Genomic DNA, 9,236 nt, shown 5'->3' on the forward strand with positions numbered 1-9,236 from the left:
CACACACTTATTCAGTTTTCTTAACCCTGGTAAAAGAACTCGGAAGGTTGGGCCTCCAACAAGGACTTTCGCGACACCCTGAAAGCCGGAACTTTTTTAGCACCTCCTCGTATTACACACACACGCACACACGCACATACACACACACACACACACACACACACACACACACACACTAACATACGCACATTTTTCATACATTCATGAATACTTTTGGTATTAATACAGCTTCTGCCACAATTATTTTTAATAAGCCTATTGTGCTGTTTGCGACACCAGTTTATAATTAGACACTGAGATTCTATGTATGTATGTACACACTCACGCGCACACACACTCTCTCTCTCTCACACACACACACACACACACATCGCTACTAGGGGAATCGGCTACTGTGTCTATCCACGGACGTCTGCCACTGACAAAGTGAAGGAAAGCTGAAATCTTGATCCAGCTGTTCCGGCGCGGTGGCAGACGATTATCTACCTCTAGCGACTTAAATACGAGTGCTTATATCAGGGTTTCTCAATCATCTTTTATCTATAGACCCCTTTGATAGCCATTCGATGTTTAAAAATTAGTTTTATAGAAATTTCTTTCAAAATTCCTATTTTGTTTTTCACACATCAACTTGTGTAGGTTGAACTACGTAAAATGTTAGAGAAAAAAAGCGAATTGCTTCATGCAGTCCATACCAATACATACATATAAAGCAAATTGTTTTTCAGAGACCTTTAAAATGCTATCGTAGATCTCCAGTTTACATAGATCTCCCCAAATCTTATACGGACCCTCAGGGGCTATATGGACCCCGGTTGAGAACCGCTGGCTTATATGCACCGTAATAATCCACATGAGAGTTTCTCTCATGATACATAATGCAGTATTCAGTGTTCTTATACAACACCCACTTTTAAGTGGGGATAAATATTAACTTTTGGTATTAATACTGCTTCTAAGGCGACAAGCTGGCAGAATCGTTAGCGCGCCGGGCAAAATGCTTAGCGGTATTTCGTCCGTCTTAACGTTCTGAGTTCAAATTCCGCCGTGGTCGACTTTGCCTTTCATCCTTTCGGGGTCGATAAATCAAGTACCAGTGAAACATTGGGTGTCGATGTAATCGACTAGTTCCCTCTCTGCCAAATTCCAGGCCTTGTGCCTATAATAGAAAGCATATTAATACTGCTTCTGTTGCTATCATTTTATACACATACATACATTTCATGGAACCAGTATCGTAGCCTTCTCTCACTAATCTAAGATAGCATGATAACACATAATTACGATCCTCAACATGGCGATAATTAATCGATTTCACAATCTTTGATTACGTCTTGCAGCAGCGATCTCGCAACTAAAATATTGATAAGAACACCCACCTGATGACGTCAGAGAAACACTTACGCTTTTGTCTGTCAATTGCTATACTGTCTACAGAGCCCATGTGTGACCAACAGAGGAATAGCACTGCTGACATATTTGGGTGTTCTACTACTACTACTACTACTTGTTTTGTATGCTACCCCAGCTTCTGTAAAGAGTTGTTACGTATGTATTGTATGTTTTACCCTTACAAGTTAATAATGAAATCAATTCCGTTTACATCATCATCACCACTATTAGAAATATATAAAAGACATCCAACTATTTCCTGGTTGCCGACAAATTATCTATCTATCTATCTATCTATCTATCTATCTATCTATCTATCTATCTATCTATCTATCTATCTATCTATCTATCTACACACATACACACACATATATGATGTGCAGTACATATACATATACATATATATATATCTTACTATCTATTATACATACCTTATATATACTACAACATGAACCAAATTTCTAGAGTGCATCCGAAATAAAGCCATCTGACACAATTACTTTCACTAAAACGATGCAGCCTTTTATCCACAGATGTGTCGTCATCTTACTCAGACCTTTAGGCGAAATGAACATCAGAGATGTTTTGCCCCAGGCAAAAAATCCAGGAGCGACTCAGAGGTATTGCAAGCTCTTCTTCAGAATCCATCGCACTCACGGAAATCCTTGCGTATCATCAGCAAATGTCTCAGAATCACAAGTGTTTCGTCCTGTAGCCTGTAGACCTCACCTGGGTAGGGCGGCTTGGACTGAATTAGTCTTGGCATGCGGAAAATGTTCCATCTACGGTGTCCTCTCAACTTCAGTCACGTTGAGCTGTTTTCAGATGCCATGCTTATCTGTAGTTCTTTGAGTCCCAAACCTATCGTCTGCTGGAAATAGCTCACCGATCAAGCTGAAAATCTGCAGCAGCCAACTTCAACAAGCCATGAGGTCGCATACCATCCTCTGACAAGTGCCTCATGACCAAGTCCTGATATTTGGTTTTCTGTAGCTGGAGAGAAATGTCAAGTTTGTCCTTCCAGGACACTGCAAGTTCAAACATGATGATTAATTATGCACACTTGAACATGTATGGTTGGAGCGATTTTACTGCCACTTCCTCTGGGAAGATGCATGTATCCTTAAGGTCCTCGTACATCTCTCTTTCTAAAGTTGAATACAGACTAGAAAACGGCCCCCCCCTACAGTTGGTTTCGTCTTGGGAACCTTGCCACTTTCCCTTAGGAATCTGATGCTTTTTGGTGGCGATGGCTGTTTGTTGGTCTTCACTCTCTGCAGCTCTGTACAGTTGGCGATATAATATACTTGCTTACAACCTCTGCGGAAATACACTGTGTAACAAAATTTTCCTTTTGTTTTAGTCTTTGGCCAGTAAAGGATACTTCCTATTTGCTTCAATCTAGAAATCAAAGGAAATGACTACTTTTTCCTACAAACTTTGCTTCTGTGACCTGAACATCAATGTTTTGAGACTCACCTATTTTCCATTACGGATTTCGCGCTGAGCTGCTGAAGCAGAAATATCGTTATAGCAAATATTTTGCTCAATACCACAGATCTGCTTATCAGTTGCTTGATCTTAACCACTTGAGCATGTCCCTTAGTGGCTGACAATATGTGCATCTCTGATCATCAGTAGAAGTAGTTGGTGAGCATCATAGCCATGTGTTGAGAGGGATTATTTGGGGCTTGAATAAATGGACCAAAAGCAAATTTTTTCTAGGAGTAAGCAAATAGAAAATAACAGTTGTTACCCATGGACATAAAGCGTGTTACATAGTGTTATCACGAAGCACTCGCCTTCTCAAGTCTCATCCTTCATTCTGTGTCTATCTTCTCCATTGGAATTCCCGTCTCCCCTGGATTTTCAATGCTGCCGTGGATTTAAAGATATTCAAGAGGAAAATCAATCGCATTAATCGCACCAAACTGGGAAAAGATTGCTACAAAACTCAAAAATCTTTACCCTGCCTTTCTCGTTGCCGATCTTCAGATGATTGTGAAAAAAATAAAACAGAATTAATTATACACCCACACACGTATCTATATAATACATAATTACACATCCATCCATCCATCCATCCACGCGCGCACGCACGCAAGTATGTTATTAGATTTATCCAGTACTTGTCGATACGCAAGTTAGTAGTACTGTAATGTTCTGTTTTGACACGAACTAAACTTGCAGTTTGCAGCTATTCTCTGCTAGGTTAGGTCTAGCCTTTTACTTCACTTATACTTTTTTCTCTCTCTCTCTCTCGCTCTCTCTCTCTCTCTCGCTCTCTCTCTCTCTCTCGCTCTCTCTCTCTCTCTCTCTCTCTCTCTCTCTCTCTCTCTCTCTCTCTCTCTCTCTCTCTCTCTCTCTCTCTCTCTCTCTCTCTGTTATTTCCCCTCTTCCTTTGTATACATCTATCATTCTGTAAATGTTCACCTTACATATATTAATTAACAATAGTAACTACGAAGGCTGAGAGCCGGCAGAATCGTTATCGCACCGAACAAAATGCTTAGCGACATTTCGTCTGTCTTTACGTTTTGAATTCGAATTCCGGTGCGGTTGACTTTGCCTTTCAACCTTTTGTAGTCGATAAAATGTGTACCAGTCGATAAAATGAGAACCTAGAATCGATTTAAGCGACTTCCTCCTTCCTTGTTCCAAAATTTGAAACCAGTATTAGTAAATGTGATATCTTTACTATTCTTCCTGCGTAAACACACACCCACGCCCACACACGTATACACGCCCACACACACATATAAATATATGTGTGTGAACTTAATTACACGGACACACAGACATACACAAATAGATATTACTAATTTTGCTTTTCTCACTTCTCTTCATCTCTCTCTCATACTTCCTATCTATCTATCTATCTATCTATCTATCTATCTATCGATCGATCTGTCTGTCTGTCTGTCTGTCTGTCTGTCTGTCTGTCTGTCCGTCTGTCTTTGAGCGTGTATATAAATATGTGTCTTCCCTTTTCTTCGCTTCTGTATACTTCATCGATTTCTCTTCGGCATCTAATTATATGTACACACACACACACACACACGCACTGATAGTATGCAAGATACTAAGTAAACATATGTACCGTCCAATGCTAGGAGTTGTCATGAACAGACATCTTAGGTGAATGTTACAAGTTCAGAAGATGGTATACGAAAGTGACATGTGTCAGAATTTACATAGCTTCATCTTCGAATCATTTGTGTGTGTGTGTTTGTGCGCGTGCACGTATATACATTCACATTGTCTACAAATTGCACTTTCGTGGAGCGTCATGACGGACGCAACATACATTCTTTCCCATCATTAGTGTCCTTAAGAGCACTGATTATCCAATCACACGAATGCAAACACAAGTATACGTGTATTTATAGATGTTTGCATTTGCACACTCACACACACACACACATACACACACACACACACATACACACACACACACACACACACACACACACACACACACACACACACACACACACACACACACACACACACACACACACACACACACACACACACACACACACACACACACACACACACACACATACTGTTGACAAGGCTGCGTGCAGTTCAATTATAAATAATTAAAGATACACATTAGGTACAGGACATCACCAGCGATTGAAAAATACGTAAACAAACGACAGATAAGTACAGGACAAGACGAAAAAAACCAAAGGAAGTCTAATTCCTCATCAGTTGTCGACTGTTTATTACTACTTGTTTCGAGCTTTCAACTCGCTGGTGATGTCCTGTACTTAATATGTATTTTGAATTACACACATACACACACACGCACACAACTCTGCTAACTAGCTGCCTCATTTAATTATTTGTATACTCATTAGCGATTCGCTAAACCACCCAAAACTTTTTTATGGAGCAAGCATATATGCTCGTGGACGTGTTGTACGGAAACTGTCGATCTGTGCCGACCTTTCTGGTGATGCTTCGACCTAAAGCTGAACCGTATGATAAAGGAATATCATGATCGCCACTTTCCGGCCATCTACGGCTGCTTCCAGCATATGTATATACTTTATGTGCGTTGACAGCAGCAACAGAGTCCTTCTGCTCTTATTTCTAGCAAAGTAGGTGTTCTAACCCTCTTGGTCATATTTAATAACATTTATTGTTATCCTTTTTAGTGAAACTCTCCTAACTAGCAGCCTCATTTAATCATATATGTATATATATATTTATTTCTTCGAAAAATATATAAATACTAACAAACGGAACAAACGGAAATTACATTGTATGTCGATAAAGGACCGTAGCAATTTCACGTGCAATTGCAACGGTCCTTTGGACGATAACTGAAGAGGATTTAGTGACATTCTATGTGTATAATTTCCTTTTGTTCCGTTTGTTCGTACTTGGACATTTTTACAAATATATTATTTAATATAACGCTACGCGTCTTCTTATTTTGTAAACATGCAGTATGTGTGTGTGTGTGTGTATGTGTGTGTGTGTATGTGTGTGTGTATGTATATATATATGAGAGAGGGGGAGAGAGAGAGAGAGAGTCATTGTTAGACTTCTCAAGGAACACCTCAAGATGCTCCTGCTTCTAATGGTGCATGAAGAACCAAGAGGCAGACTTTGCAGTGTCCATGGCCTAGTTTTCCGTTAGAATCTCTGGGAAAACGTCATAACAGACTTCATTCATGTTAGAGAAGTGATCGATCGTATGGTAACGCCCTTTCATCAATGAGTTCAATAATATGTTCCAGAGCTCGTCTGTATGGACAATATATAAACAAGTCCACTGGCAGCATGTTTACAAAGTAACCGAAAATTTGTTTCTCGTCTCCCGTTGGTTTTGTCTCAGATGAAACGATGACGCTAAGCAATACTGTTTTTTTCTTTTTCTTTTACTTGTTTCAGTCATTTGACTGTGGCCATGCTGGAACACCGCCTCGAAGAGTTTTAGTCGAACAAATCGACCGCAGAACCTATTTTCAAAGCCTAGTACTTATTCTATCGTATGCACATACACACACACACACACACACACACACACACACACACACACACACACACACAGATATATATATATATATGTGTGTGTGTGTGTGTGTGTGTGTTTACGATGGGCTCCTTTCAGTTTCCGTCTACCAAATCCATTCACAAGAGTTTGGTCAGCCCGAGGCCATAGTAGAATACACCTGCCCAAGGTGGGGACTGAACCCGAAACCATGTGGTTGAGTAGCATGCATCTTACCACATAGCCAAGCCTGCACTTCATACACCTACACACAGATACGTGTGTATGTGCGTACGGATGTATGTTTGATTGCATGCACACACACAAACACACACTCGCGTATACATACACATATATATATGTACGTCTATCTATCTATCTATCTATCTATCTATCTATCTATCTATCTATCTATCTATCTATCTATCTATCTATCTATCTACGTAAAGATAAAATTCAAGGATACCTAAAAGGTATAAAAATCATCTTTCAGGAACAATAATTATTTATTGACGTAGAAGGTTGTAATCTTTTCCGAAACTATAAAAATTGTTTTATAGCATACAGTTAGCAGCTGGGGTTGCTATGTATGCGAATAGAAATCCAAAATTAGTGAAATAAAATAGATAAAATCCAGACTACATATGTTTCATAGCTAGCTGAACCTCGGAGGTAGTAATTATCCAAACGAGGGATAATCCGCCAGCTACTTATCGGGCCAAAGATACCTTAATCAAATGAAGTCAACACTGTCGTTGAGGGATCCCATGTTGATTCGCAGGAAATTCTTTTGATTAAGGTATCCTTGGCTCGATGAGGAGCTAGCGGATTACTCCTTGTTCGGATAATTACTACTTCTGAGATTCTGCTAACTACGAAACATATGTAGCCTGGATTTTATCTACTCCATCAAAAGATTATCGCCCGCTGCTCAATCAAAAGATTGTCGTCCGCTACTCCATGAAAAGGTTGTCGCCCGCTACTCAAACAAAAGATTGTCGTCTGCTACTCAATCAAAAGATTGTTGTCCGCTTGTTACTCGTAAGATTATCGTCCGCTACTCAATCAAAAGATTGTCATCCGCTACTCCATGAAAATACTGTCGTCCGCTACTCGATGAAAAGATTGTCGTCTGCTACTCCATGAAAAGATTGTCTTCCGCTACTCCACCAAAAGATTGTCGTCCGCTAGCTACACATCGGGCCAAAGATACCTTAATCAAAAAATTGTCGTCGCGGGATCCCATGTAGACTAGCAGGAGATTCTTGATTAAGGTATCTTTGACTCAGTGTGTAGCAAGCAGATTACCTCTTGTTTGGATAATTACTATTTCTGCGGTTCTGCTAACTATGAAACATGTAGACTGGATCGTATCTACTACATTTCCTAATTTTGGATTTCTAATCGCACACACACACATACACACACACACATACACACACACACACACACACACACACACACACATTTCACATACATATATATACAGCTCTCTCTCTCTCTCTCTCTCTCTCTCTCTGTATCTATCTATCTATCTATCTCCATACATATAAACACTCACATATACTCACATATTCACACACAAACGCGCGTGCGTACATACACATATATACACACACACGCATACACAAAAGCACACACACACACGCATACACAAAAGCACACACACACACACACATTCGTGGCTCAGCTGTGTTTTTTGAAAGCAGCGAGTTAGTTGCATGTCTATCATCAACTCATCACTCAATTTCTTCTTCACTCTTATTTGTAAATACATGCATATTTGAACGTCAGCTACTACTACTACTACTACTACTACTACTACTACTACTACTACTGCTGCTGCTGCCGCTGCTGCTGCTGCTGCTGCTATTGCTTCAACTGTTAATATTGGTTTCAAATGTTGGCATTTCTCATTTGCGCTCTAAAAGAAAATCACAGACTAATGCATAATGCATGACACATTGACAAGAATATAAAGTAAGCGAAAATACGGGAAAATAAAATAGATAGATAGATTGCGAGTTAGATAGACAGAGAGTGAGATAGATAGATTGATAGATAGATAAATAAATAGCTAGCTAGCTAGATATATAGATAGAGAGACAGAAAGTGAGAAAGATAGATTTATAGTGTCAGAGATAGATAACTTTCTTTTATTAGCCACACAGGGCTGCACACAGAGGGGACAAATACAACTGTAAAGCTTTTCTTTAAGAAAGAAAAAAAAAATCCGATCAAAAGGGATCGGTAGGGGCAAAAAAAAAAAAAGGGGGTGTCGTATATCACAGAAAATGTCAATTGTGTAAAATGGGGTAACATTAAGTTTATCCATGGAGAGAAAAGCCTACGGAAAAGACCATGGTAACCTCAGCAGGGAATAGACACATGAGAGCGAAGTGCTCTCTCTTTTTTAAAAAACTTTTCTTTTTTTAGATAGATAGATAGATAGATAGATAGATAGATAGATAGATAGATAGATAGATTGGTAGTGAGATAGAGAGATAGATAGATGGACAGACAGACAGATAGATAGAACTGTGTAAATGTATTTATATACACATCTGTGTGTATAACTGTATCTTTAATCTTTTGTTTCGCTCATTGGAATGCAGCCGTGCTGGGGCACTGCTGTTAAAGGGTTTAGTCGAATAAACCGACTCAAGTGCTCTATGAAAATTTTTTTTTTTCGTTTTAAGTTTGGTACTCATTCTATCGGATGTCTTTTGTTGAACTGCTACTTCAGGTGGACATAAACCAGTTTGACAAGCGGTAGAAGGAGTTCAGGCACAAACACACACACACACACACACACAGAGTATATGTTTATGTA

General features: G+C 39.4%; 1 protein-coding gene across 3 annotated transcripts in view; it reads right to left on the reverse strand.

Moving 5' to 3' along the window:
• The window catches only part of LOC106884437 (very low-density lipoprotein receptor), a 308,659-nt gene that overhangs the window by 67,469 nt on the left and 231,954 nt on the right, over window positions 1-9,236 (reverse strand). The window lies entirely within an intron of this gene.

Source organism: Octopus bimaculoides, chromosome 8, assembly GCF_001194135.2.
Source record: "Octopus bimaculoides isolate UCB-OBI-ISO-001 chromosome 8, ASM119413v2, whole genome shotgun sequence".
NCBI lineage: Eukaryota > Metazoa > Mollusca > Cephalopoda > Octopoda > Octopodidae > Octopus > Octopus bimaculoides.